This window comes from Sander lucioperca, chromosome 9, assembly GCF_008315115.2.
Source record: "Sander lucioperca isolate FBNREF2018 chromosome 9, SLUC_FBN_1.2, whole genome shotgun sequence".
Classification (NCBI taxonomy): Eukaryota; Metazoa; Chordata; class Actinopteri; order Perciformes; family Percidae; genus Sander; species Sander lucioperca.
The window spans coordinates 23,995,036-24,022,789 of record NC_050181.1 but is presented as its reverse complement, the minus strand read 5'-3'; the positions used below and the strand labels follow the sequence as shown (position 1 = coordinate 24,022,789).

At 39.9% G+C, this 27,754-nt stretch overlaps 1 long non-coding RNA gene across 1 annotated transcript; it reads left to right on the top strand.

The window, feature by feature from the left end:
* The first annotated feature begins 3,873 nt into the window (after nt 1–3,873).
* Nucleotides 3,874–21,841, top strand: LOC118495966. Its single transcript, XR_004898427.1, has 3 exons — nt 3,874–3,883; nt 20,300–20,304; nt 21,740–21,841. It is a non-coding gene; the product is annotated as an uncharacterized LOC118495966 (long non-coding RNA).
* The last annotated feature ends 5,913 nt before the right edge of the window (nt 21,842–27,754 follow it).

The window sequence follows — 27,754 nt, the reverse complement described above, 5'->3', positions numbered from 1 at the left end:
GAATGGACTTTTTTCACAGCAGACATTTTGACCTGTCATAGTAGGAAAAGCACAGCTGAAATTGATAACCTTAACGACGGCTCAATTCCATCAAGTGTCCCAGTAAGTCAGCATGCACAATACCAGGGCCTCTCCTAAGTGGAATGCAGCCATCATTAATGGTATTTGAATACACCTGTGCAATTCCTACTATGACATGTCAACACGTCTGCCGTGAAAAAGGTCTATAGTAAGCTGTTTGACAAAAAAAAAACCTAACCCTTAGGGAACTGTGCAAAAAATGGCAACGCTGTCCAGCCATTAGGGTTGTGAACACAAACATCCAATGTGTTGGAGTACAGAGACGCCCAATCATTTTTTTTTTCCAAAAGCCGTACTTGGATTAAACTACATTCTTCATATTGTGTTTTTGTTAACTTTCTGTGACATAGAAATAGATAACAACTCTGGGGAAATATTAAACCAGCCAGATGGATGAATACACTGAAGGAAACATGAAACTCACTCATCCAGAGGGTTGAAAGAAGGTAAGAATAACACAATTCTGAGTATTTCCAAGTTGTGCTATTGAGAACTATGAATGGCTCTGTCCAACTCCAACGGCGATGAAAGAAATAAAACTTCTGTTGGTGTAGACAATGCAAATGTCTTGTTTATCTGGTTAGCAGGAAGCAGAAAGCATCCGCCACATCCTTCTGAGCAAAGCTCAACTGTTGTCCTTGAGTCTCCTGGAGGGCGTTTAATGTTTTCATGGTTCATTTAAGTGCAAAAATATCAAAGCAAAACAGAGAAATGGATCCTCCCTAATATCCATGCCACAACAAGTGATAATGCATACTGCCTAAGGGAGGAGAGAAAGGACAGAATAGATAGAAACCAACTCAGTGGTTCATAGCTCTGACAAGGCTGTAAAATCTTCTTAACTTTTAAGACTTTATAGTAATTCTTTGTTTTAGCATATCTTTAATCTTTATCTTGAAAAAGATCAGCATTAAAATACCAGGGCTGGCTATTTAAACCTCAGTACTTTACTGGTACTGACAGCAATTTGTATAAATAAATGTGTATTTTCAGGACTTGTTCCAGTCTGATGTTGTGTCCATTGACGCTATTTCCGTCGGTTGGAACAACACTTGACCAATCATGGCGTAGAAGGCGGGGTTATGAATGGGGACATTATCTTTCTACAAAGCTAGCATGCTACCTAGCTACATACATGAAAAAAAACAAAATGGATGAGCATAAATGGGATCAGTGTACCCTTAAAAAAGTTTTCAGAAGAAAACATGTTTTTGGCAAACGCTATTCCAGCTTCCGTGTCAACTGCAAATGACATCTGCAGGAGAGAAACACCAGTCACTACTGATCAAAACCAAACACAATAACCCTCCCCACAAGAAATAGGCTGACATGAACACGATGTCAGACTGAATAATGAATAGAAACAAAGTGGAAATGTTTGATTATCATGTTAGTCATATCATCAGAATCAGAATCAGATTTATTGGCCAAGTATACTTACATACACAAGGAATTTGACTTCGGTGGGTGTTAACTCTCTATACATTCAACAAATAGACATGTAGTAGACAAATAGTAATATAGACACATACTGTACAATAGAGACAACAATATACATATAGGCACATATCAACATAATATACAAAAATAAAAATATACAAATAAGACATAATATCAAGACATGTACACATGGAGTGGGATGTAAAGTGCAAAAAGTAATAATCATAATTACAGAGCCACCATTGAGTGTCTTCTCCTCCTCCATCACTGTGTATTACCGTTCATCCTCTGCCCACAGAGGATCATCCTGCATTTTAGGAACTGGGAAGTCCTTCAAGATGGCGCGCTGAGATTAATACCTGATTTAACACTATAATTAAAATTGAATTGAATGATGTATCCTCATCAGTTTCACTGCAAATTACTTCAGTGCCTTACATAGCCTCATGTGCATACATTGTTTTGTAGAGCTAAATGAATGCAGGCACAATGTCATTTTTTTTCTTTTCTTGATAATGTCGTCAGCATGTCCGTTGTGCTATAAAACCTATATAAAGCTGACCATCAGTATCTTTGCCAGAATCCTGCATTTTATCAAATATTCACACCACCGTGGTGGTATTGTGTCACTACTTCAGTGATAACAGCCCTCAGCGGGGGGCAGGGGGAGGCGTAGAGGGGGCAGAGGAAGAGGAGCTAGCATACAGGCACAGCCAGTCATGAAAAAACTCAGACAACCTGACAACAATTTGAACAAAGGCTGCTTTGGTGGTGCAATTCTTGGAAATGTTGGTGTATTTCATTTTTATTATGTTTACAATACTGCAGTCAAAATACCTTAATCTGTTTTAATTAAAAAATAATCCATATTATACATTTTCTAGATGCACTGTATATTTTTACGAAACAGACAAGTTGTTTAGTGGGAGCAAAAATGTACGTACACTATCCTACATTATTACCTTTAAATCAATCAATACAACCAGTGCTGCTATGGTGGAACGTAACTAAGTACGTCTACCCAAGTACGGTACTTAAACCTACATTGTGTAATTTTTTTAGTTGATTCTTAGCAAAAAAACCTTTGTTCTTTCACAAATATGTGCTCATTCATGTGTAATTACTTCCACCAACTAATCAAAGTATTCTCGTAAGCGTAGAATCTGCCATTTAGAATCATTCAGAATACATACGAGTGAGTCGCTCTAATGACGGCCGCCATGTTGCGCCTCCATCTTTAAAATACCTTAGCCAAAGAGGGACATACCTTTGCTTTTCGCGCTTTTAGACTCAGTGGCACCGTGACGAATGCCAGCCGGGAGGGAAAAAGAGAATTAAAACCTCAAAGCAAGAAGACCAAAGTTAATATTGGAGTGGCTAGAACAGCTGCGTGTAAACGACGGAGATACTAAGAGCTAATTCCGGGTTCGGCCACCGTAGGAGTTAAAACGCGCTCGGAATGGGAGGGGCTAGAAAGTAATATTCAGTTGGTTGTCATATACAATTTCACCGCTAGATGGGAGAAATTCTTACAAAATGTTGCTTTAAGTAAACATTTAAAGCACTTGTACTTTACTTGAGTCTATTCTTTTCATTCCACTTACTACTTCTACTCCTACATTTCAGAGGGAAATATTGTATTTTTTTTACTTTACTACATTAATCTGACAGCTTTATTTACTAGTTACTTTACAAATTAAGGTAAACAGGGTATCCCCATATACTGGTGTTGATCTCAAAGCTTTTAAAAGTCTGAATGCTTACCAGTTCTTTGTAGCTGGCTGGGTTACAGGTACGTGATGCTACGCTAACAGCGGGGGGAGGTACCTCATAATGGCAAAGATAAGACATCAATCTAGGGTTTATTTTGTATTAACATCTATTCTTTACTTAAGTAAAGATTTATATAACACGTAGCCCATGTTTTTAGAGGACATGATCGGTCGTGGCTACCCACATATATATATATATATATATATATATATATATATATATATATATATATATATATATATATATATATATATATATATTTATATATATATATATATATATATATATATATATATATATATATATATATATATATATATATATATATATATATATATATAAACCATGATAAGATCTTGGGAATAAATGCTGATTAAAACAGCGGTTATTGGGCTAAAAATACCAATAATAGCAAAGCTGTATACAGCTTCTCCTGCTGCAGCCAAACTGGCAGAAAGAATCGTGCTGTGATCACGAAAGATACTTCCCATTGAAATACATCACGAAAATGTTCAAAATATCGTGATGGTATCACGATCTAATAGATTTATTTTCATGATGCCATCACGACCTGCCGTGGGACTGGGTTGTGTTTCCATATCCAAACCCAAAACTTGAGAAATTATCTATTGGCTCCTAAATTTGTCATTAAAACAAATGAATACAACAAGATCAGAATGCAAAGGTTTGATTTCTAATAGCAGATTAGAGTCAAGTCCAGTATAAACCCAACACAACAAAAGATACATTTTTATTTGTTACTTTATTGACTTTTTATAGGTTTGAATGTCAGTGTCTGTATGAGTCTCAGGTGGATTATATCTTCATCTCCAGCTTCTCCTTCTTCCTTTTCCTCAAAACAATGTGGTGTCTGATTTTTTTCCAGACTGAAGCTTTTTTCTTCTCAAGATTTTCCTCAGAGTCATCGATCTCTTTCAGTAGCTCAACATCCAGTAAATGATGGGGGGAGTCCTTGTTCTGCTCCCTGGTTTTGTCCTTTTCTTCTGCCAGCTTGGCAAGTTCAGTTCGGAGGGTCTGACTGATCTCCCCCTCAGTCTGGAGCTTATTGATCAGATCTTGTTTGGTTGAGGCTAGTTCTTCTTTCAGGTCCTCCAACTCTTTGACAAACGACTTCTCTCTCTCAGAGGCGTCTTTTTTCAGGCTCTGAATCACCTTCTCCATCTGATAAACCAGAGTGTCCTTCACAGACTTCTGGTCCTCCAACTCCTTGACAAGAAACCTCTCTCTCTCAGAGGCGTCTTTCTTCAGGGTCTGGATCTCCTCCTCCATCTGATGAACCAGAGAGTCCTTCACAGACTTCAGGTCCTCCAACTCTTTAACAAACGACTTCTCTTGCTCAGAGGCATTTTCCTTTAGGGTCTGGATCTCTTCCTCCGTCTGATGAACCAGAGTGTCCATTACAGACTTCAGGTCTTCCAACTCTTTAACAAAAAACTTTTCTCTCTCAGAGGCGTCTTTCTTCAGGTTCTGAATCACATCCTCCATCTGATGGACCAAAGCATCCTTTACATACATCAGGTCCTCCTGCTTTTTGAAAAACATCTCTTGCTCAGAGGTGTCTTTTTTCAGGGTCTGGATCTCCTCCTTCATCTGATGAACCAGAGCATCCTTTTCAAACATCTGCTGCTTTAAGGCCTCCATGTACTCGGACACATTTTCAGCTTGGGAGTGAATCTCTTTCTCCAGCTGTTTCTGATGGCTGTTGCCCTTTTCGTTCTCACCTTTCAGCTCAGTTTTAAAGCTCGGGTTGATCTGATCTGAAGCTTTCAGCTGCTCAAGTTCTTGCTGAAGAGCTCCATTTTTATTTTTTTCAACCTGGAGCTCCACTGAGAACTTTTCTTGGCTGATAATGTAAGCCACTTTGAGGTCCTCAAAGTCTTTCTGAAGCACCTTCTTCTTCTTTGTTTGGATAGTATTTCGAACCTCAGTGGCAATCCTCATGGTGTTCATGGTCTCTGGGTCACTGAGCCTCTTCAGTCTCTCTAGTTCATTGCGTGTTTCCTTTTCTCTGTTAATGAACATTTCTTTTAGGCTCTTCTGACGAGCCAGCTGTTGTTTAGTCTCGTTCAGGTCTTCGCTGAGTTGCAGCCTCGTATTATACTCCCAGATGTTTTTGGCACGCTCGTACCTCAAAAAATCACTCAGCTGCCTCACTTGGTCGTGCAGGTTGGCGGGGCACCTGGGCCTCCTGTTGTTCCACCCCTGATCCATTTTTAGCTGGTAGATTTTCAAAGTTTCTTGTAGATGCTGTCAATGATGAACAGTTTTCTCTCAGTCTCTCTCTCTCTATTGAAAGGTTGCTTTGTACTGACTCAAGACACAAAGGCCTATTAGAACCTTATGATTAGATCATAACAGTGATGTCATCATAACTTAAAGAACATTCTGGAAACAGTTCCATTCTCTCTAACTCATGTTCCAGACTTCTGCTGTTCTTTAAATGTTTACATTCAATTTACATTGACTGACCGTTTTATATGTTTTCGTGAAAAGTTTGTATCAGGTGATCTCCATACAATAAGTCAGCATTTCAGTTAGGGTTAAATACATATGTTTTAATGTTTCAATGACACTGACCTAACCAGAGATACACCAGCATTGGTTGTTTGTGCACACTCTTCAATAGTCCCATGTATGTGAGTTAGAAGATAAAGAGTTCCTAACTCAACGTGAAAGACTGTCTATGAAGTTTTTAACAGATGATGAAGTTTAAAATACTTAATACTGCTTACAGTAATGAGGTCATCAGACATTCCACACTAAGCAGCTCTGCTACTCGTATGTATTGACTGTTAATGACAGTGACTCATACAGCAGAATTTGTAATAGGCCTATATCAATGACAATATGGTCCAGCGGCCTGTAGCCGCTCAAGCCACGCAATTTCATTCATTGTTCACCACAGTCATGAGGCAATACCAAAATATATTTGTATTATATAGTCAGTTATTTCAATAAAACATGAGATATTTAATATTACATTGTATGTTTTCCAAAAATAATACCTGCATGTTTAACTGTGTTCCGCTTGTGGCCCTGTAAATGAGGGACTAGCTTACAGAAGTCTCCCTTTTTTTCACAAAGAGGACACTTCTACTGTGAATCACAGGTTGGTACCAACTGAGGCTCATTGTGCTCTGGCAGAACAGACTGAAGAACACTTTGTAGTGTTTCTGAAACTGTCATTTTTCATTTAATAAAAAATATCATGAAGTACCTCTCTCACACACACACACACACACACACACACACACACACACACACACACACACACACTTTTTCTGACACACAGCTAACTGTCCGAGTTAGCTTAACTCTGACAGGCTAAGCTAACATTAGCATACTTTTGCTGACTCACAGCTAACTGTCCGAGTTAGCTTAAAGCCCATGTTGCAGGTTAACCACCACTGTTGATTAATGGGTACATAAAGCACTAAACATATGTATATCATGACGACATCACGTTGGGGAGATGTGCCTCAGCCTAGTACTAGAACTATGGTGACTGACTAGGATGAGGAAGAGATGTTTTTATTGTGAGTGAATAGCACCGAGTGAAAGTCAAGGTTTTCTTTATATCTAGTGACAGTGATCATGTAGTTAGTTTGGATTAGTACTGGTAAACTTATCTAGATCTAGAAATAGAAGGCATTATGCTAGCTATGGGCTAACTTGCCAGTCCCACCTGTGAAATCCGACGTCAACACATTTTTGATTAGATATCTCACGTTTTGATGATAGGCTACTAGCTCCAGTAACAACATATTTGCCTAGTGTTTATTTATTACTTGGACGGAGATGCTGTTCGACTTTTCACAAGTTTAGGCAACTAGCTAACGCTACGCCGACGTTTTGCTAACGTTAGCGCAACAGCGTTAGCCTAGACTAAGGTGACCAGATTTCTGAGACAAAATCCGGGGACATTTTCAGCTCAGAAGCGTAAATACCTCCAAAAAAGGTAATGTTTTATCTTTGTAAAACTTAAAACAGGGACACTGCCCCAGGGGTGTCACTAGACCTAGAGCTGCACTGGGGCACAAGCCCCCCCTAAGGGGGGGTCCATGGGCATGCTCCCCTGTAAGAAAAACGTTGTCTATTTTAACGTTTAAATGCATCAATCTGGTGCATTTTGAAAAGAAATTCAGAGGTTAAACTTGATTATTCTTATCTATGGATGGAAATACTGTATTTGTGCTGTAGCCTGAACTATTTTGCACTTCAGAATTTTAACCATGCACACACAGGTTGAATAGTTTTTTCTTCATATTTTTGCATTAATGTCACTAAGAAGCATACCAGTATAAATATATATTCATATTTATAAGTGGGATATATATAAGTACGTGGGATTGTCTGGAATCTGGCAATATAATAACCATTATGGTGGGATACACTGGCTAAGCAATTTACAAAAATGTCTGCGCTGACATAAATAGTTTACATGAGAATACATTATTATTATATATTATACTCTGAGCAGCGCTTGCTCTGGCTTGAGCGTGTAGGGTGCGCGAGTCAGCGCGACTATACGTTTGGTCATGTTTTCTTTCATTCCAATTTTGGGTCTGTCAGTCACAGTGAAAACCGGGGACATTTCCGGGGACAGCTCCAGCCGGGGACAGGTCACTGAAACCGGGGACTGTCCCCGGAAACCGGGGACGTCTGGTCACCCTAGCCTAGACTGCTAGGTAAATATTACGACTGCCTTCGGAGTTTCCTATATCTGCATCCACGTTGTCATCATAAGACGTGGCGTTAGTGCTCATTTTGTACCATAATTTGATTGAATAAAATGTTAAGCTTTGCTCCTACGAGATGGGTGGGTTTTTGTTACGTTACACACAAAGCTAACTGGCTATAGTTAGCCTGTACGTATGCCAGCTAATTAGCTAACGTTGCGTAGCCAGCCAGCTACGCAACGGGGCGGAACTTGTGCTCTGTCTCTATAGAAGTAGTCTACGTATATCCACGACGTTCCACTCCCGAGATTGCTAGGTTGCCGCCGGAAATTCCGCCAGATGGCACTCTTTTTGGCCAGATGATTGTCACCTACCGCTTTCTTTCTAGCTAGACTATCTGTCCAATCAGAGTTTTCTGTTTTGCATGACTAAAACAACTTTTGAACGTACACACGTACGTCCCATCCCGGAATGCTGTGTGGACTAGCCAGACCCTGCTCCGCAGCGCTGTGGCGGAAGGTCTGGCAAAGCGAGACTAAACTATAAGAGTTGCTTTGAGATCTCAATTGTCCCTGCGAGTGTCAATGGAGCAGTCCAAAAGCGCTGTGTGTTGCTGTAATCATGGTTTGTCTTAGATCTCTGACTATGTGTTTGCTTTAATGTCATTATATTATTCATGCTGCTGCGCCTGCCTCAGACGCCACTGTGCCACAGGAAGTGATGAGTCACTCCGTAACACTTGAGTGACAACTGGAAAAGGTCAGTAATGTTTTAACACGGTGATGGCAGTGCTTGCAGTTATCAAATGCCATTCTCGGTAAAAAAAAAAAAAGTATTTTGTCGTCAAGAAAAGGCTGAATTGTAGCACCGAGTTTGTGTCTTTGATGAAGCGGCAAAGATCAACCTTCAGTTTTGGCAGCTCAAGGCAACAGGAGATGAACAAAGAGCATGTTGGATTGAGGTGAACTCTACGGCCCACACTTCCTCCACGTGTCTGAAATGAATCATTTTACTTTGAAAAGGCAAAATCAAAATCAATGTCAGAATAGGGCAAAGGAATCTTTTTATTCTGTGATCAAACTACCCTTCCAGTAGAGTATGCAGGGTGTGGATCACATGTTCGGTGTATTGTACCATTTCTCAGCAAAGGCTTGATCTGAAAGCACTAGATCACAGGAAGTTTCCCAGAGTCCCTGGGTACATCTGATTTGGCAGGGTTTCTATTGACAGAGCTACAAGCATCAGCGGAGCTGCCTTTAATGGCATCAAAGAGAAAAGGCGAGAGATTAAGAGAGGGAGGATGAGGAGGGGAGGTAAAATCATAAAGAGAAAAATTGAATATATAGCTACACTGGAGAATAGACATGACAAAAATTGTTAGTTCAGGGCAAATGCTGCACCATGACAGAGGTAATGGAATACAACAGAGCAACTCTTTATGTTGCAGTTTCTCTGTCAGGCTGTTCTCATGAACCATTCGTACAAAAAAGTAGTAAAGTACGTAAAGTAGTCTATATCCACGACGTTCAAATTCAGGGATTGCTCCGGTGCCGTGGGAAATTCTGCCGGATGTCACTCTTTTCGGCCGGATGTCCAATACCTTCCGCTTTCTTTGTGTTTGAATTTTAAACTCCGGTGGATTTATGAGGACTATGGTTAACTGCTCCTCAGATCTCTGCAGGGTTTTCTGTTGCACGACTAAAACAACCTTTAAACGTACCCATGTTCCACCAAAACAAGTTCAGGTAAGTAAATAAAAACTAGTGCAGAAATTGTAAGTACATGTTGTGCTAACAGTAAACACATACAGAGTAACAGCTGGAAGTATGATATGAATAGGTGTAGGGAGTTCAGTCCCCTGAGTTGTGTGGGGGTTTAATTCCCTTCGCTGCTTTCCCTTTCTTCACCTTTTGATTTCATTTTTTGCGCTCATGTGTGAAGCAATTCGGAGACAAAAAGGAGCCCTTTGCTTTATTTAACAGAGCCGACAAAAGTAACAAGGCATCATCAGATTTCAAACTTTGGAAACAACACCATTTCCATAAGGAAACTTCAAACATGCTGCAGAACAAAAAGGTGCCAGTGAAACTCCCAAAATCCATCAGACTTCACAGAGAAAGGGAAAGTGAACCCAAGATGTTGAAGGCTGTTCAAAAGTTGAGCTGTTAATGCATAACACATGCACCAATGACACTCTACTTCCATCACTCTTACCTTTCTCTTCCGTTGAAAACACTTAAACTGAGAATGAGTTATAAATCTGTGAGGGGAATTTCACAACCAAACACCACAGGCACTTTGTTAAAGCTAAAGTGTGTAGTTTCTGTCTCCTCCATGAGGAATTGTAATTAATGACAACAAAACTGTCGGCACGTCCACATGATAAAACCCTTCCGTGATCGCGCACAGCCCCTACCCCCCTCCTCCACACAGGTGCTAGTAGCCAAGGAGGACATGGAGGATTAAAAAAAAAAAAAAACATGATGGGACTCTTCAGAAGAAGTTATTTTCTTGACTTGAGTTTCTGCGTGCGAAAGTTGCCGGACGCCACAATGTTCTGAACATAGCCATACTGACACACACACACACACACACACACACACACACACACACACACACACACACACTTTCTCGTCAAATCTGTGGACACTAAGCCTGAGCTATACTTTCCACACGGACAGTCGCTGGATTGTGACTTAGCATACATTTATCCCAACGAAAATATTAACCCAAGCCATGATCTTCTTTTCTAACCTTAAGCCAAGTAGTTTTTGTGCCTTAACTTACCCGATCACGTTTTGGTGCCTAAACATAACCGTTCCAGTTTCATACTCTTGTCTCAACCTTTCCAAAGTAAGAACATGGTTCATCTCCCAAACTCTAAGCACCAAACATTACTACCAAACTATTACTACTACTGAGCAACATAACCAAACCAACACATAAGTGAGTGCTGAAACAGCTGTAGAGAGATTAGGCTTAAAGCCTCTGAACACCCACACAGGTGTTTTCAGTTATTGTGGCTGATTAGACTCTGCTCAGGTTGAATGTGGGCCAGAGCTTTGACGGGGACTTATTAGCACACAAATTCTTTCTACCAATAAGAATGATTAAGCTGTCATTTGTCCTGCCCTAACAGGTGCAACATAACTAACAGGGGACTCAGGAGGATGCCACTCAATCAGTCTCACCACACCCATACAGTCCTGGGAGGAGGTCCAATCAGCCACATTAACTGAAAACACCTGTATGGGCCTTTAAGTAACCTGGAGCACTCAGGTGTTCCATGTTACACTAACAATCCACCTGCAGAGTGAGAATAGAGAGAGGTGTAGAGAGAGGTGAGTCATACAGCAAACACAGGACACAGCAGGGGTAATCACAGCTGTAGATGAACTATCAACAGCAAACAAACTGAACTTGTTTTATAAAAGGTTTGACACACATGACTTCTCTGCTAAATGTAAATGTAACAGCATTTTGGAGGGTTGATAGGCTTTTTTCTTTTCTTTTTTTTAACAAATGCTAACCACTGGACCAGATGGCATTCCTGCTTTCGTATTTAAAATATGTGCAGACAAATTAACACCTGCCTGGTGCCCCATCTTCCAGGTCTGAATACTCTAACATTGTACCAGAAATGTGGAAAAAAAAGGCAGTCATCACGCCTGTGGCCAAAAAGACATGTCCTAAAGCATACAACAATTTCAGACCGGCTGCTTTGACTCCTGTGGTGATGAAATGCATAGAAAGAATTATGGTGAGCAGGCTGCGGTCTGAGAAACGAAGGGGGTGGCAGTGGTGGCCTAAAGGTTAGAGAAGCGAGCTTGTGACCGGGAGATCATCTGTTCAATCCCCAGACTGACAGGATAAAATCTAGGTCGGGAAAGTGAAAGAGCAGCACTTGTCCCTCCCTCGTTACCACCCTTGAGCAAGGCCGTTACCTCAACCGCTCCAGTGGAGCTGCTCAGTGGCCGGCAGATCAGACTGTGGTTGTACTGGGCAGCTTCCGGGTATGAATGTGTAACTGTGAATGTGATCAGGGTGTTCTTGTATACCAATTTGCATACAGTCTGGAGAATCCCAAGGCCTATGCCAGTCTGTTGTTCGTATTTCAGTTCCACATGTAACACATTGCAACCCCACATATTACTTAGCACACTGAATCAGCTCAATGTCAACCCATTCATCATTATGTGGTACCCAGCATGTCAGCGTGAACAGAACTGTCTGAGTTGTCGTGGTGGATGAGATGGTAAAGAAATATGTTTGAAATATTGTTGCCTGTTTTTTTTTTTGTTTTTTTTATCGTTTTAACTGCTCTTTAATGTTTTATGTAAAGCACTTTGAATTGCCCTGTTGCTGAAATGTGCTATACAAATAAAGCTGCCTTGCCTTGAGCATTGTACAATGGTGTGACACACAAAATTGTTGAGGAATTGTTGGGTTTTTGTAAATGATAAACTAAATTACAAATCTGTACTCGAAGAACTAGATTTACAACCATTATAAAAGTAAACGACCGCCCAAATCAAGACTACATAAAATGTAGGCTATAACAAATTATTCTACTTTGTTTAAGAATGCTTGATTCTGATTGGCTGGGAGGAGGGCATTAACCCGGCAGGTTGCCCGCTGACTGAACACAGCGTCATCAAATAGTAGATAAATACGCTGCTTGTATTTTTTTTACATCACAGAAATTTCAAACATGAGGTCCAAAAATAAACCTTGTTTAAAAAAGTTTCTAAAATGTGTTGAAAATCTATCGGAGGGTCAGTCGATACATAGTTTCGCAAGCGAGATACAATGTAGCAACTACGTTATTAAACTAAGGTTAGTGATCAGATGCAGCCTTGTGTGGTTGCTATAGAAACTAATTAACATTAGCTACAGTTGAGCTAACGTTATTCGCCGTAGTTCTAAACATTACAGTGTTTTAAAAATGGACAAATTCATTGTCAATTTTAATATATTTGGAGTAGGGAAGACATTTCAGCACTGGTTAATAAAGAGCGACGAGGACGACGGAATGACAAAAGAAAAAGACAAGGCCCAGGGTACCCGTTTCCGAGATCTGACGGATGAGGAGCTACGTACAATTGAAGACGGGGCCCTTGAATCAAACACGAAAAAGGCAACTGCCTTTGCTATCGAGGTTTTCACCGAGTGGAAGAGCCACCAGAAGGATAGACTGACAGTGTGTTTGTCAGTTGTGTGGTTGCTATAGAAACTAATAAACTACAGCAGAGCTAACGTTATTCACCGTAGTTCTAAAGGGGACTACTTTTTGAGGGAGATGAACTCAAACAGAGTATACATTTAATAAGCATGCAATACAAATAAGAAAAAGCATAATTATTAAAGTATTTGAATTGTTTTATTATGTTGGCAAGCAAGAAGTAGAATAAACGGGATAATCACCTCAAGGTAACTGGTGGTAAGCCGTCCACAAGCCGGGCATATCAAACTGTTTATTGCCCTGCCTCTCAGTGATTATCCCTTACATAATACAGTCATAAATATTAACTCTGATAAGGTTGTGTGTAAAGCTCATTTTGTATAAAACCATACAACCGATTAAGACAGACATAAAAAGAGTAGTTTCTTATTGCATAACTGGTGCAGGGGTGTAGAGGATGTAGTAGCAAAGCGCACTGTCCTGTCTGTCCTGATGTGCGCACTCTCTGCTTCCTTTACAAACCTCTTGTCAAAATGTTTTTCTGACACAGATGCAACCATTGCCTTGGCTGCATCCGCTATAAGTGCGCCGTGGCTCGCTGGTCTGGTGTGCAGGATTTGGTGACAGACCGGGTTAGACGGGCCACCATGCTCCAGGTGTGGGCTGCACAATGGATCACAGCTATGTGACCAGGGTTACAATAATTTGTTCATCCAATACATCCATGTTAACACAGACTTTTTCAGCGCAAACAAAGGAATTTAGGAAAATCACAGCATCGTGAAACTAGACCCCTAGATCATTCAGAAAAAAATTCTGAGCCATTTTCAGAAAATTGTGCTTTTCAGCCATTAGTCAATCGCATGAATCTCTAATTTTCAACAGTTATTGATACTGCGTTTTGGAAATGTCTGCTTTTCCATATATGGATATTGGTGTCTTTCTCGATGATATACCATGGTGGTCCAAAATTATGTTAAAATTCACAGTAGAATAATGTTTTACTAAATTATGTTAAAAGGGTGATAGGCACCCCTAAAGCTCTGTTCCTAGAATCGCCCCAGTTTCCTACCATCTTTAACATGAATCAATGTAATGTGAAGGCTAAATCAGGATGAAGCTCTGCATGCAGGACAACCCAACAACGACATGAAACAACTTTTCAAATATATGTGGTTTATGTCACAGCCTGGATATGAGAGGCAGTGAGCCTGGTGAGTGATATAGCATCATTTTACCCTCCTGGGTAAACTGGGTAATTTTATTCTGAATTAAAAAGATCAGATATCAAACATCACATAGAATGTAGGTCAACCCCTAGCCTGTTGAAGTAGCTGGATGGTCTCCAAAATTAAATATAATCCTTGACTCTGAATCAGAAGAGTTATGAGCTTATGAGGCATGTGTTAAAAGTAAAAAACAAAAAAACACTCATTTCATGGCCTGGATATTTTAACATCTGACAGACTTTACTATAATTTCCCTCGATGTATCGATGTCAATACAAATACAAACCTCAAATAAGTGGAAATAAGGGTTCTCCTTAATAAAAAGTATTACAGAATAACAAAATCCACTTTTTTGAGTTTGTAAATTATACATTCAATTTATTATACCATCAGTCAATTCTGGGCCCAGTACAGATAGTCTCAGCCATATATTTCATAGTACTCCTTTTTAACCTTTCAGTCTTCTTTCAGGGTCCGTTACTCCACCCAAACTATGCTTACTAAAGTGGTACATGATCTCCTTAATATGGCTTCAGATTCTACCTCAGTGCCTTTTTTAGTGGATCTCCATGCAGCTTTTCATACCATTAATCATTGTGTACTCCTACCGATTGGAAAAACTATTTGGTGTCTTTGGCCTGGCTCTAGCTAGGTTAAAGTCTTAGCTATCTGAACGAACATAGTGTTTCCTTTAATAATACAAAATCAATATTTACTAATGGGAACTATGGAGCACCTCAGGGCTCTGTCCTTGGCCCTATGGATTTTTCTCTTTATATTTCACCTCTTGGCCAATTCATTTCCACTGCTATGCTGATGACGCTCAGCTGTATGTGCCTTTAAATGCAGATGATCGTTCCCACAGTATTAAAGTCTGCTTGTCTGCTGTGAAAAACTGGATCTCACATAATGCCCCGCTCCCAAATGCTGATAAAACTGAGATGCTGGTCATTGGCCCTGCTCGACATAGACAGCAGTTTGATCAAGTAACAGTAACTCTCGACAACCAAGTCAAGAATCTTGGTATCATGTTTGAACAACACTTTAAATGACTGCCTTTTTTAGACTTTTGCAACATAGCTAAAATTAAGGTTTTTTGTCTTTGGCTGATGCAGAGATGCTAACTTGCACATTAATTGATCCAAACTTGATTATTGTTACATTTTACGGTTAGGCCTGCTGCATGCTAGTACTAGAAGTCTCCAAATGGTTCAGAATGCTGCAGCTAGAATCCTAGCTAAAACTAAAAAAATATGACCTTAGAGCAGTTTTAGCTTCCCATTTTTAGCTCCCTCTCTATGTCAGATAAGACTTTAAGGTGCTTCTAAATTTAAAATCAGAATGCCCGTTCATACCTGTCTGATCTCCTTAAACCTTAGATTTCATTCTGTGCACTCTGCTCTTAGAATACAGGCTCCTGTCTATCCCCAGAATGAAAAAGAAGTCAGCAGGCTGCAGGGCCTTTTCGTATCGTGCCCCAGTCCTCTGGAATAACCTCCCTGCTGATATCAGACAGTCTGACTCTCTTTAAATCCAAACTCAAAACTCATCTTCATGGCCTTAACTTTCACATACTTGCTTATGATTTAATTACTTTTACTTGTTACCATTACCTGTCCTGTGGGTCGGTCTCAGTCTCAATAAATCAATTAAGCCTAGTACAATAGTCCATGTATGTGCTGCCAATAAGAACTCTCTGACAGCCACTGCATCTCTCTAACCCTTTTGTTTGTTTCTGTCTAACAAACGCAACTGTGTGCCTCTCTCTCTCCCCAGACCGTGAAAACGATTTTATCAAAAATAATTAATGTGCCAGATTTTAATGGTTTAAATTTATCCACTTTAATACATCATAGATTATTCATATTTTGTATAATTAATATAAATATGCAAAGTAACTAAAGCTATACAAAATAGATAAGTAAAATGTATAATAGGCAAGTAGGAGAAAATGAAAATACTCAAAAGTATGGCATTGTTGTAAAATGTTTGTTTATAGCACTTCAATAAGAAATTCATGTTGTTTAGGTTAAAACACTCTAAAGGAAATGTTCAATTATAGTGTGATTAAAACTCACTATTAACATTATTTACAGTACTTGATTTACAGCTGATTTGTGAAAAGGTAGCCTACACAACCTTATTTAACAGTAATTTAGTTTTACTGCGAACTGTCACAGGAAGTGCTTTTATTTTGAAGTAGGCTACACGGAAGTTGTCTGTTGTGTAGCCTACTCTTGCTAGCTTACTGAGAAGCAACGTGTCCGTCAGGCTCAAGTTGTTCACTTTCTTGTTTGTAAAACTGCAACATATTGAACAGTAAATGGTCACAGTAAAAGACAAGCGTTTTTGGTCGTCATTCGAAGCCATTCCACTACAGGCATAGTTACTCTCCACGGCTGATAAAAATGCAATGATATTTACGTGTAGCAAGCCTCAACATTAATTCCCGACATGTTTATATCTGTCAGCCGCTGACGTACCGTCACCTGTTGGGACATACATGCTGTCCTTACCGTCTCTGGTTCTGGTTCTGGCCACGGGAACAGAAACAGGACAGCTCACTTCAACGCAGCGTAATAACTCCTGAAAATAATATCCATCTCGCAAATGTATCATCTCAACCATCGAATACAGCGACAGGAAAATAATACTGCTTTTTTTTTTTTCCTGTGAAGAAATGTGTCGGTGTTGGTGAATTCTTAAAAAAACTAATGCACCACTAAATGTTGCGTTAAAATTCATTGTAACTCGCGTTACTGAGATTGTAACGAGTATAATATTACCGAAATTTAATTAGTAATGCGTTGCATTACTGCGTTACAGCAAAAAGGAATACATTACTGTAATTGCGTTACTTTTGTAACGCGTTACTCCCAACACTGTAAATCACACATTGCTATTTTTAAATCCACTCCTGACTACCAAAGAGCCCCACTCCTCATACATCCTGCTTGCTCTAATTTCATTATTTACAAACTGGCTTTCATCTCTGTTCCGTAGAATATGGAAGTGTACACTTTAACATATGGTGCTAATAGAACATGATAACAAGCAGAGAGTGATAGGCAAGAGAGGAGGCTTTACAGTTGCATCACGATTCTCCATGCTACCATCACAGGGGTAGTCATTAAGGTCCAGGGAAGATATTGCTATGTATAAGTAATGTCTGTATAGGAGCCAGCCCACAGGAAGAGAACTATTTAAAGACAAATATTGCAGGGTGACTGCAGACAGGCATATTATATGTAAAATAGTGTTGGAAGGTACATTTATTTATAAATGTAGGTTTCCGTGACACAGTAAACTGTTTTGTCTTTGTAGCTCCAGTTTCTACTCCAAAATATGTGTTTAAAAGTATGTTAGTTTCCAACGAGCTGGTAATGGTAGCAGATTCATCCACATGCACGTTTTCCACTGTATGTTGATCGAAATAATCTATTCATTCATCCACTGCAGGAACTTGACAATAACTTAACTTGGAGTTTCCCATAACATGAACTTTAAAGCCAACATCATTTATATATATCTATCAACAATGGATCACATTTTTATTGTTTTTTATTTAACCTTTATTTATACAGGTAATTTCATTGAGACACAGGGTCTCATTCTCAAGAGAGACCTGTTTGGGACAATACACATTATTTACAGACTAGTCTATATCCTTTGTGTTTCACTTCCGTGATTGCTATCCTACCTCTTTGTGTTCGAATGTTAAATTCGGTGGATATATGAGGACTATTGTTGACTGCTCCTCAGATCTCTGCAGGGTGAATTGAGACAGCTAGCTAGACTATCCGTCGCACGACTATTTTGCAGCGGCTCTGTGCAGAGTTTAGCACCGCCCATGACGATTCTGATTGGTTTAAAGAAATGCCATTAAACCATCCTCCCATCCCTGAATGCTATGTGGAGTAACCAGACCCTCTTTCAGTGCACTTTGGAGGAGGGTCTGGTCTTTTGGCTCATTTTTTTTGGATTTACGGCCAGCAACTTTACTGTTTTGGTTCAGTCTCACGAACCAAAGATGTCAAGATGTCAGGGACACACCAGCGCTGCCCGCTGACTTCTCCCAGTATCCATTGCTGTCTCGGTCTCTCCAGTCCGTGCTCTCCAAACACTTGTTCCCTGCGTCTCCAATCTCTCCCCCAGTGTTTGATGTGCTCTCTGTTGCTGGTGTTAGTTTGCAATCTCTTTTTAACCTCCTCTTCTGGTTGCACTCTCTGCTGGTCTCCCTGACCTGAGAGAATATATTCAAACAATACTGATACCACACACCCCAGGGCTGCATGTTTACCTAGTGTCACTGGTGTGTCCAGTTATTCTGGCCAACAACTTCCACCTGTCGGTTTAATCTTAATAAATAAATGAACAATTTCATATCTGAGGCACATGCTGTGTCCCTGTTCCATGCATTCCTTTACTAAATACAATAACTTTAACATTTTTGTACTAACAGGAAAAAATTTAAAACAAGTCTGTCAGACTTTATTTAAACTATGACTCTAGGATTTCATTCCCATTAAATTTCCCCGACAGAACAATTTTCTTTAAAGGGTAGGTCTTGCAGACAGCTGAAATCCACTGCAACACTCTAATGGCTTTCTATTCCCACTGCAACATACAATGGGTTCAGGAAGTATTCAGACCCCTTCTCTTTGCTGAAAAATCATTTTAAATTCATTTTCCTCTTATGAGTACCCCATAATGACAAACCTAAAATAGGATTTATTCATTTTTTGTAAATGTATTGAGGATGGAGGTCTGGTAGTCAGTCTGGTTTGTTTCTTTGTTAGGTTAGACACTATTTGAATAGTTTTGGGGGCGGTGGGGTGCGACGGCCCTTTGTGGGTTGGCTTCTTCCTTTCTTTTGTTCTTTTTGGCCAGTCCTCCAGACTCCCATAGTTTTGGTTAAATCTTTGGTAGGTAATTATTGTGAATAATTTACTTTAATGAATCCTCAGGTATGGTGTCCTTTAATATCTTGACTGTTACAGTTGAGTCTTGTCTTGGGGGGAATTGTTAGGTCTCTGTAAATTACAGAGTGTGGTCTAGACCTACTCTATCTGTAAAGTGTCCTGAAATAACTTCTGTTATGATTTGACACTATCATTGTTTTACCTAGGGTTTAGAGGTCCTCCCTCAAAAGAAAATGCAATTTCATGTAATTTTGGACCATCATCATTTCCAAATCTGTGTCTAAAACGTTGGAAAAGCTAGAGCAGATAATAAATGACGCTCAAAAAGCTTAAAGACAAAACTTGCTAAAGAATCAATCATTAGATCTGAGAAAAGTAATTTAGTTACATTAATTTGGCTTAGGTGGTAAACCCTGACTATAAATAAAATTGAATTTAAGTTGAGTTCTTCTGTCTATAATATTGACTGCCTTTTCACCCAAGACTAGGAGTTCTGTCTTTTCTCTGGTTAACTGCAGGTTTGTTGACATCCAGAGATTGATGTCCTTTAAGCAGTTGAACAGCTAAAGTGCTCATGTTACCAGGATAGGATGGAATGTAGAGTTGGGTGTCATCTGCATAGCTATGATACTTATATATAATACTTGATCTACCGCTTGGGGGGTATCGCCATGAGGTAATTTATGAATAATTCCAAAAATACCTCCTAACCACACATGAGCCAACAGGCCCAAGTCCAAAGATATTTTGTCTGTTTGGGTATCATCTGTATCCTAGAGCATGTCTGGGCACTGAGGAAAACTCTATATTTAAACTTAACCCTCCCCGTCTCATTTTGAGCTGCCAGTGTGTGAAGTTTCCCAGTTTGAAGAAAGCATCAGGAACAGACAAAAAAGTAACTGAACAAAAGGTGTAGAAGAGTGCAGAAGCTGCTACAAAAGTGTCCTCCAACTCACCATTAACTTGAATAAGCGCTCGTCAGGTATTTGTGGTTATTGTTGTGGGATTGTGGATCAAAATTGTGTTTTCCTGCTTTAGTCATTTGCTGATACAAACAAAATGAAGTGGGAACAGTGGAACAAGCCTCACTTGAGTATTTCTTTTTTGTTCTCTTTGGTACATAGCAGGCAGCCAACGTCCCTTGCAAGTCAAACACAAAAGCCGTTTCAAAATAAATAGAAAACTGTGCTTTAAGGCTATGTAGGCAATAGCCCACTGTGTGTGCATTCAAGTGCTGCCAGTCCAAGTCCAGAGGAAAGCTTTTATCAACCTGCTCCATACAATCAAATCTTACCCTCCTTTACTTTTTTTCTTCCTGCCTTTCTCTCTTGTTTCATCCAGTCTCTCCTTCCCTTTGTGTCGATGTCCTAAAACTCGAGCACACTCTGAGCCTTCTGGTTGAGAGCACTCCGGTGGAAAACAAAACATGTCACAGCCTTTCATGAGCCTCTGCTTCAACCAGCCATTTTTTTGGTGACTATGGAAACATTTTTTTTATTTTGCATGTATGCAATAGCCCAATTCAGATTGCGATACAAAGAGTTCCTCCTCTTTCTGTTCTGTCCTTTTGTTGTTGCCAGAGAAGACTAGTTGCCTCAGCTGTTTAGCCTCACCACTGCTGTGTGCCATCACGTTTGTTAAAATTTATCATTCGTCATTTGTGACAATGCTGAAAACAACATATAAGAACAACAGCACATGTTTATGGCATTTGTATTTCACATCCCTGAAAGTGCTATAGGGTGCACACAACAATTGTGGAAAATATAAAAAACGATATCAATTCCTGCCAATATTTCACATTTGGAGCCACAGTGCAACTGTTTGGCCGCAAAACGTTTGACATGTTACCAGTGTTCATATGGTAATGTGATTATGTTTTTTACAAAAAAGTTGTGTATGGTATTAAAATGAGAAATTCAGTAATTATTAAGGCCAGGCTCGCTGTGTGTCTTGCTCAAGCCCGAGACAAGATGATATCCAAAGCCCCACTCTTCGCAGCCAGTCCCGATTGCGTACAGGTTGCACACACAACACACAACACGGCAAAAGTCAATCTAATCAAGTCCCTTGCACCTCTGCTATATTTTTTCTCTTTTTCGTTTCTCTGTTCTTTTCTAAACACCTACATTTTGTCGACCAGCCTATTTAAACCCTGTCTATCTGCTTGTGTGTGCTCGTCTCTCTGCCTTAGACACAACTGACAAATATATGGAATTAGGATGTAATTTCAACAAACACATTCACAAACAATGAGAATTTTTTATGGGGTGACTGGTCCTGCTCTAGGGAATGAACTCTCTGATGATCTGAGATCCGCCAAAAATTTATCGACATTCAAAGCAAAGTGAATGGGGTGACCTCTAGCTTACCCAGGAGAGTTTGCGCCCAAGTAGGCGGAGTCCTTGGCAGCGACCCGCTGCTCTTTGCTCCATGTCATCCCCCTTCTCTCTACCCTTTCCTGTCTTCAAGCTATCAATTAAAGGCCATAAAAGCCCAACAATTAAATCTTTAAAAAAACAAACTGGATAGATATAACTCTCTTTGGGTGGGTGGCAGTCTTTTGTATTTTGCCCTCTTTAGTTATTGTTGCATGTTGTTACTTGCAGGCCCAAGTCGCTATGTATAAATGAGCTTAGCATTTGATTGCAGAGCCCATTTGTGATGAAATGTGCTATGTAGATAACATTGCCCTGCCTCTATATATTCATCATTAAGTTCAAATTCAGTTTACTGATGACAATCGCTGTGCTTGTATTTTTTCATTTTTTTACAGAACAGACAGAAACTAAAATCACAGGAAGTTTGACAGCAGAGAAATATGACATGTCTAAGCCTTCAGCCGATCGCTCTGCAATGTTGTTGCATGAAGTTGAATTTAACCTGCTGACATCTCTCCACCAGCCTTTGCTCTGCTAGCTGTCACTCATCTCCCAGCAGCCATTAAAAATGAACACTTGCTTCTTTTTTATTTTTATAACTTATTGTGTGAATGCAGTTACACAGCCTTTAAAGAGCTTCTTTAATTGCATGTGACGCAGCATTTGATCATTCAGAAACCTTCCTCATACAACTATACAGGCTTTTTTTCCCCAGAGCTGTAGACAGGCTGCAGAAATAGGTGACTGTTAGCCGCGTAGAGAGCACCGCGAATTTGAGCACCGCGAATTTAAGCAGACATTACGGTTAAGTTTAGGCAAGAAAAAGTAAGCATATGTGGCGAATGAAGTTAAGTTTGCGTTACAAGTTAACGTTATGTAAATATATGCAATGACAATAAAGATCTATCTATCTATCTATCTATCTATCTATCTATCTATCTAAGCAGGCCAGAATACACTGACCACTGAGATTGAAATCTGTGCGTTGCCAAATGTTATGAAGTACTACTGATGACTGTTGTCAGTAAAGGACTTGTACACTCCAAAGAAAGGAAAGGCATATGTCAATCATACGTGCAATGTGTTGATGTTCATGTTGACAACATCCTTTTATTGCCTTTCAGAGTGACAACTTGTGAATGACACGCACAGAGAGCAGCAAAACAGAATGTGGACTATCTTTGTGCAGCCTCAGTATACTGTTGACAAGATCCGACAGCTGCTTTCTTCCTTCTGTTTTGTAAGACAGGCAGATTCTAGTATATTCGCTTCTATCACAGCAGTGTTTGGGTCACTTGAGGAGAACTGCACAAATCTATGTTGTCGGCTATCACTACCATTCATTCAGTTTGAAAAGGAATCTGGAATAACGCAGTTGGCCGGAAATAAGAAGATACAAAAAAAACACTTTAAATTAAACAGGGTAGGCAGATATACCATATTTAACATATTAAAATGTAGTCAAAATAAGCAATACACAAATTAAAGAAGTAGTCTTTCAAATAACATTAAAGCTTTAGTGGTGGCGTTGCGCGATCACGGAAGGCTTGTATCATGTGGACGGGCCAACAGTTTTGTTGTCATTACTTAGAATTCCTCATGGGGGAGACAGAAACAACACACTATAGCTTTAAGGCTCTGACACACCAACCCGACGGCCGACCAGTCTGATCAGTCGGCTCCCGTGTCTCAACAAAGTGCCTAGGAACACACCGACACAACGCCGACTTAAGTGTATGTTCTGCACGTGCGCGAGACATAATACGTCTCCATAACAGCAGGCAGCGCTAATCTGTATTGTCGCCCAAAAAATGAAAACCGGAAATGACGGAACATCTCTGTAGACCTAATAAACACAGAGCACGCTGTCGTCAGTCATTGTTTTTAGCAGAGAGCGTTGATAGTAGTCAAGAAGGATCGTTGTTGTCATTACTTGCTGAACGGAAGAAAATACGATGGCTAGTAATAAGAAGATACTGGCGTTGTCAGCTCTCGGGCTTGTTCTTGTGGAAGAAGCACTTATTCGCTAGTCAAGGGCTAGCACTCCACCAATCAGATTGGTCATTGAGTCCGACTGCCCACTGGCCGATTCAACAAGTCAAATAGGCCAAAATGAAGGCCGACGGCTCCTCCGCCTGACGACGGCACGGAACACACCGAACAGACTCGATTCACCGACCTCGCCAGACTGTCCGACGGCCGATAATCGGGTTGGTGTGTCAGAGCCTTTAAGCTACATAGCACCAGTCTTGTGTAAAGTACTTAAAAGCAGTACTTGAGTAAAAGTACAAGTATCTTACCAGAAAATGACTTTGGTAGAAGTTAAAGTCACCCACCGGTGTTGGCTCGTTACGCCACTGCATATAAGAGATGAGATGACTGACAAAATCAGGAGTAGCCTACGTGCACCACAACAACAACAAAACACTGGTGAATGCACACCATAACACATGAGTTGTTGCAAAAAAGTTGCAATTCTTTTTGTATAGTTCTTAAAAATAAAAAAAATAAATAAAAAGGAAACTTGTTTTGGGGAGAATAATAATTATTACTATTAATTAATTACTCTGGGCTGAGATTTCCTAGTAATCTTACCAAAAAGGCTCAGGATGCTGCAAATGTTGGTATAATATGAAAACGGCTGGTGGATTTAAGAATTTATTGAATGAATCAAACATGAACATATCTGTCATTGTCAATGGCTTGTTGATCTTTACATTGTTAGTTAATTTCCTATCCTGGCCTGGGACACACATTCATACGGTTTAATAAAGTACTTATTGGACTTTAACTTATCATTGCACTTAAAATAACGAGAGTAGCTGTCCTCAATTTAGGTCATCCTGTACATCTCATCTGCGTTTTTTCCTGCATCCACCGTGTGTGATTGTGTGTGTTTGTGTGTGTGCGTGTCAGTCGCGGGGGAACGGAGCAACAGCCCCGCCCGCTGCAGACAGCCGACAGGATTGAAAGTTGTTATAGCGTACATTGATGTTAAAATGTATACATGTTGGCAGGACGGTCTGAAATGTTTTGCACGGTCTTTCGCTGTACGTTTTGTTGGTAAATGTGAGATGTTCGAGTCACACACATCTCGTCTTCATATCAGAAACAAGGAAATTAATTTGACCCGTTCTCACTCCCGCTTGGTCAGTGGCTGCACGTGGGATGCTGGGATTGTGTGAGTAATGAAAATGCGATAGGGGGCCCCGGCTGTCAATCAGTGTCTTTCAGTGATGCGGGCCCCTGATTGGACCGGGCCCAGCAACCGTGCTTACCGATAGTTACACGTCTGAATCAGTTACGCGTCTGAATCACTCAATTCTCATTGGCTACCCGCCAACGTGGCAAGTAGATTGACAGTGTTACCCGCCAATTGCAAAATTCACCCGCATTTGGTGGGTGGTCGGGTGTTAATTCCATGCCCTGGTCGCTAGGTAAGACTAGTGGAGGTGGGCTGTGTTAACACGGACTGGTGCAGAAATGGGGTGCTTGTATCCAACTAACTGCTAACTGCTAGTGGAGTTTGTGACTGTTAAATGCCGGCCATTCTAACTTCCATGCAAATGTTTTTATACTCGGTGTTTACAGCCCACCAAGCGCTAATGCTAGTATGCGTTAGCTGAACTTTACGGAGCCTATAATGTGTGTGCACTAAATGTAGCCTGTTTCGTATGTCTTTTTTATATAATGACGTTTTTATATATTTTAAATGTGTAACACCACTTGAGCCACGGTGAAACGTTTTGTGTATATGGTTGACATGACAATAAAACACACTTGAGTTGAGTTGACTGTCTCACTGTCTGTTTGTCTCTAAACGGTATAGGCGAAGCAGGTGTATTCTGGGATTTGGTGTCTTACATCCACATGAGCCAAAAACACATTTTCTGGCTTTTCTCAGCCTAGAAGCCACCAATTTCTAAAAAAATATTCACATTTCTACTACATAACTGACCCAATTTAAAGATATATTCATCTTTCCAACGGTGAAATATCCCTTTAATCAGAGAATCCAAATCAAAGAGTAAGTAATCAGTGTAATGATCCTTTAAAGAAGAGAGCAAAACTCAAGACATTTATTGATCTTGGATATTTGAGGAGGCCAAATGGACTGAAGGCAGTGTGAAGGCCTATGTCTGTTTGTGCATTTGTATGTATGTGGGTTTTTGTAATTATTATAATGGTAAAAACTAGGGCTGTCAAACGATTACATTTTTTTAATCACGATTAATCACATTTTATCACATGATTAAAATTCTATTATTTTGCATTTCAGAACAGTTTTTAAGTACATATTAACAATCGAAAGCAATTTTTACCAGTGTATCTTGATTGGGAATCAAATGAATGCAAAGAAAGTTACTTTATGAACTTGATTTTAAGATTTGTAATTATTTATTTACTGTAAACAAAAGAAAAATGTGTGAATCTGTCATTATTGCACAATTCCTCCAAGTACTTAACTAAAAAACTAAAAATCCCTATCCTTACTAGAGTCAATATAGTGTTTAGTAACTCCTAAATAATGTTGATTACTCACTGACGTCCAGTGATCACCGGTTAATGAGACAGTGTTTGCAGCACCTTGCAGCAGTTCCAGTGTGGCTGCTTTCTCCGTGTGGTACAGGCTGTGTATGGTGAAACTACTGTCCCCCTTGACGGCAACGAGACAGGTCAGAACATGCCAACCATAGTACGTCTTTAAGACCCGAGTCCTCTACGATGCTGACAGGTCTGCAGTTAGTTGCCACCCGTTTCGCAAGAGCTGTAGTAATTTTATGGGATTTGGTTTCATCCACAGGTCGGCAAGTAGCACTCTCCAGCATGCTAGCATATGGCTTTCGACTTGTCTACGAGCCGTCCGGGAGTTTTGGAAAATAAAAAGCTCCATTCAGATTGTGTTGCTGCTGTGTTTCTCCATCGTGCCTGCAGCAGAAGGATGTGTTAGGAGGAAGTGGCAGCTTGATGATAAGTAACGGTGCTGTAAAGGGTCAAAATAGTAGCCTGTTAGGCACGACGCGAAGCAGAGTGAAGTGTAAAATAAATTAATAAATGCCGGCATGCGATTAAAAAAAATTATTCGCATCGCGTTGGCCCTTAATCGTATCGCGATTAACGCGTTAACGCTGACAGCGTGACAACCTAGTAAAAACACAGAAGTGATAGTTTTTACAGTAGATTATTTTACAGTGAAAAGTTGTAAAAAATCAAAACTTTGTTGTCAGCACTCCCTATCTATTCACAAACAGTGTGTGTGTGTGTGTGTGTGTGTGTGTGTGTGTGTGTGTGTGTGTGTGTGTGTGTGTGTGTGAGCGAGCAAGGGAAATGCTACTGTCATGTGTAAGGAGCCTTTGTCTAGTGGCCTGCAGTAAAGCCTTTGAAGAAGTGGCCCCCTCAGTGGAGATCTCTCTCCTCACCACACACACACAACATAGCTGGACTGGTTAACTACTTTTGACAAATTGCTACCACAAGACGCAAAAGTTAGAACTCCGGTGCAGACAAAAGTCTTAACTTCTGGGGAAAAATTACAATAGTACACAATATCCTATTTACACCAACATGGGAAGCCACCAATAATAAAACGTTTAACATGATGTTACTGCAACTCTACAATTGTCATATAAATACAACAACTTTTGGTCGCTAAAGAGCCTCAATCTCAACTGGAGTGTATGTTGCACACGTTGATGTGTTCAGCAGAGAAATAATTACTTTTCATTAATCAGGTGAACAATACCTCCACCAATGCTGCACAGTCCTCTCAACTTGATATTAGGGGCAGTTCACCCTTTTTTATTTTCCTTACTTCTATTGCCATAGATTTTATTTATTTGCCCAGGTTTTGAGAAACTTGTCTCTGAGTCGTCGGCCTCCATCTCAATAATATAAATATTAATAAACTTTATTTCTATAGCACTTTTCTTAACAAGGTTACAAAGAGCTTTCCAGAAAAACAGAAGATAAAAACCAAGAACAATACACACCACAATGAAGTAAAATACAAAAAAAGAGGTATCATAAAACACATTAGAAAATAAAT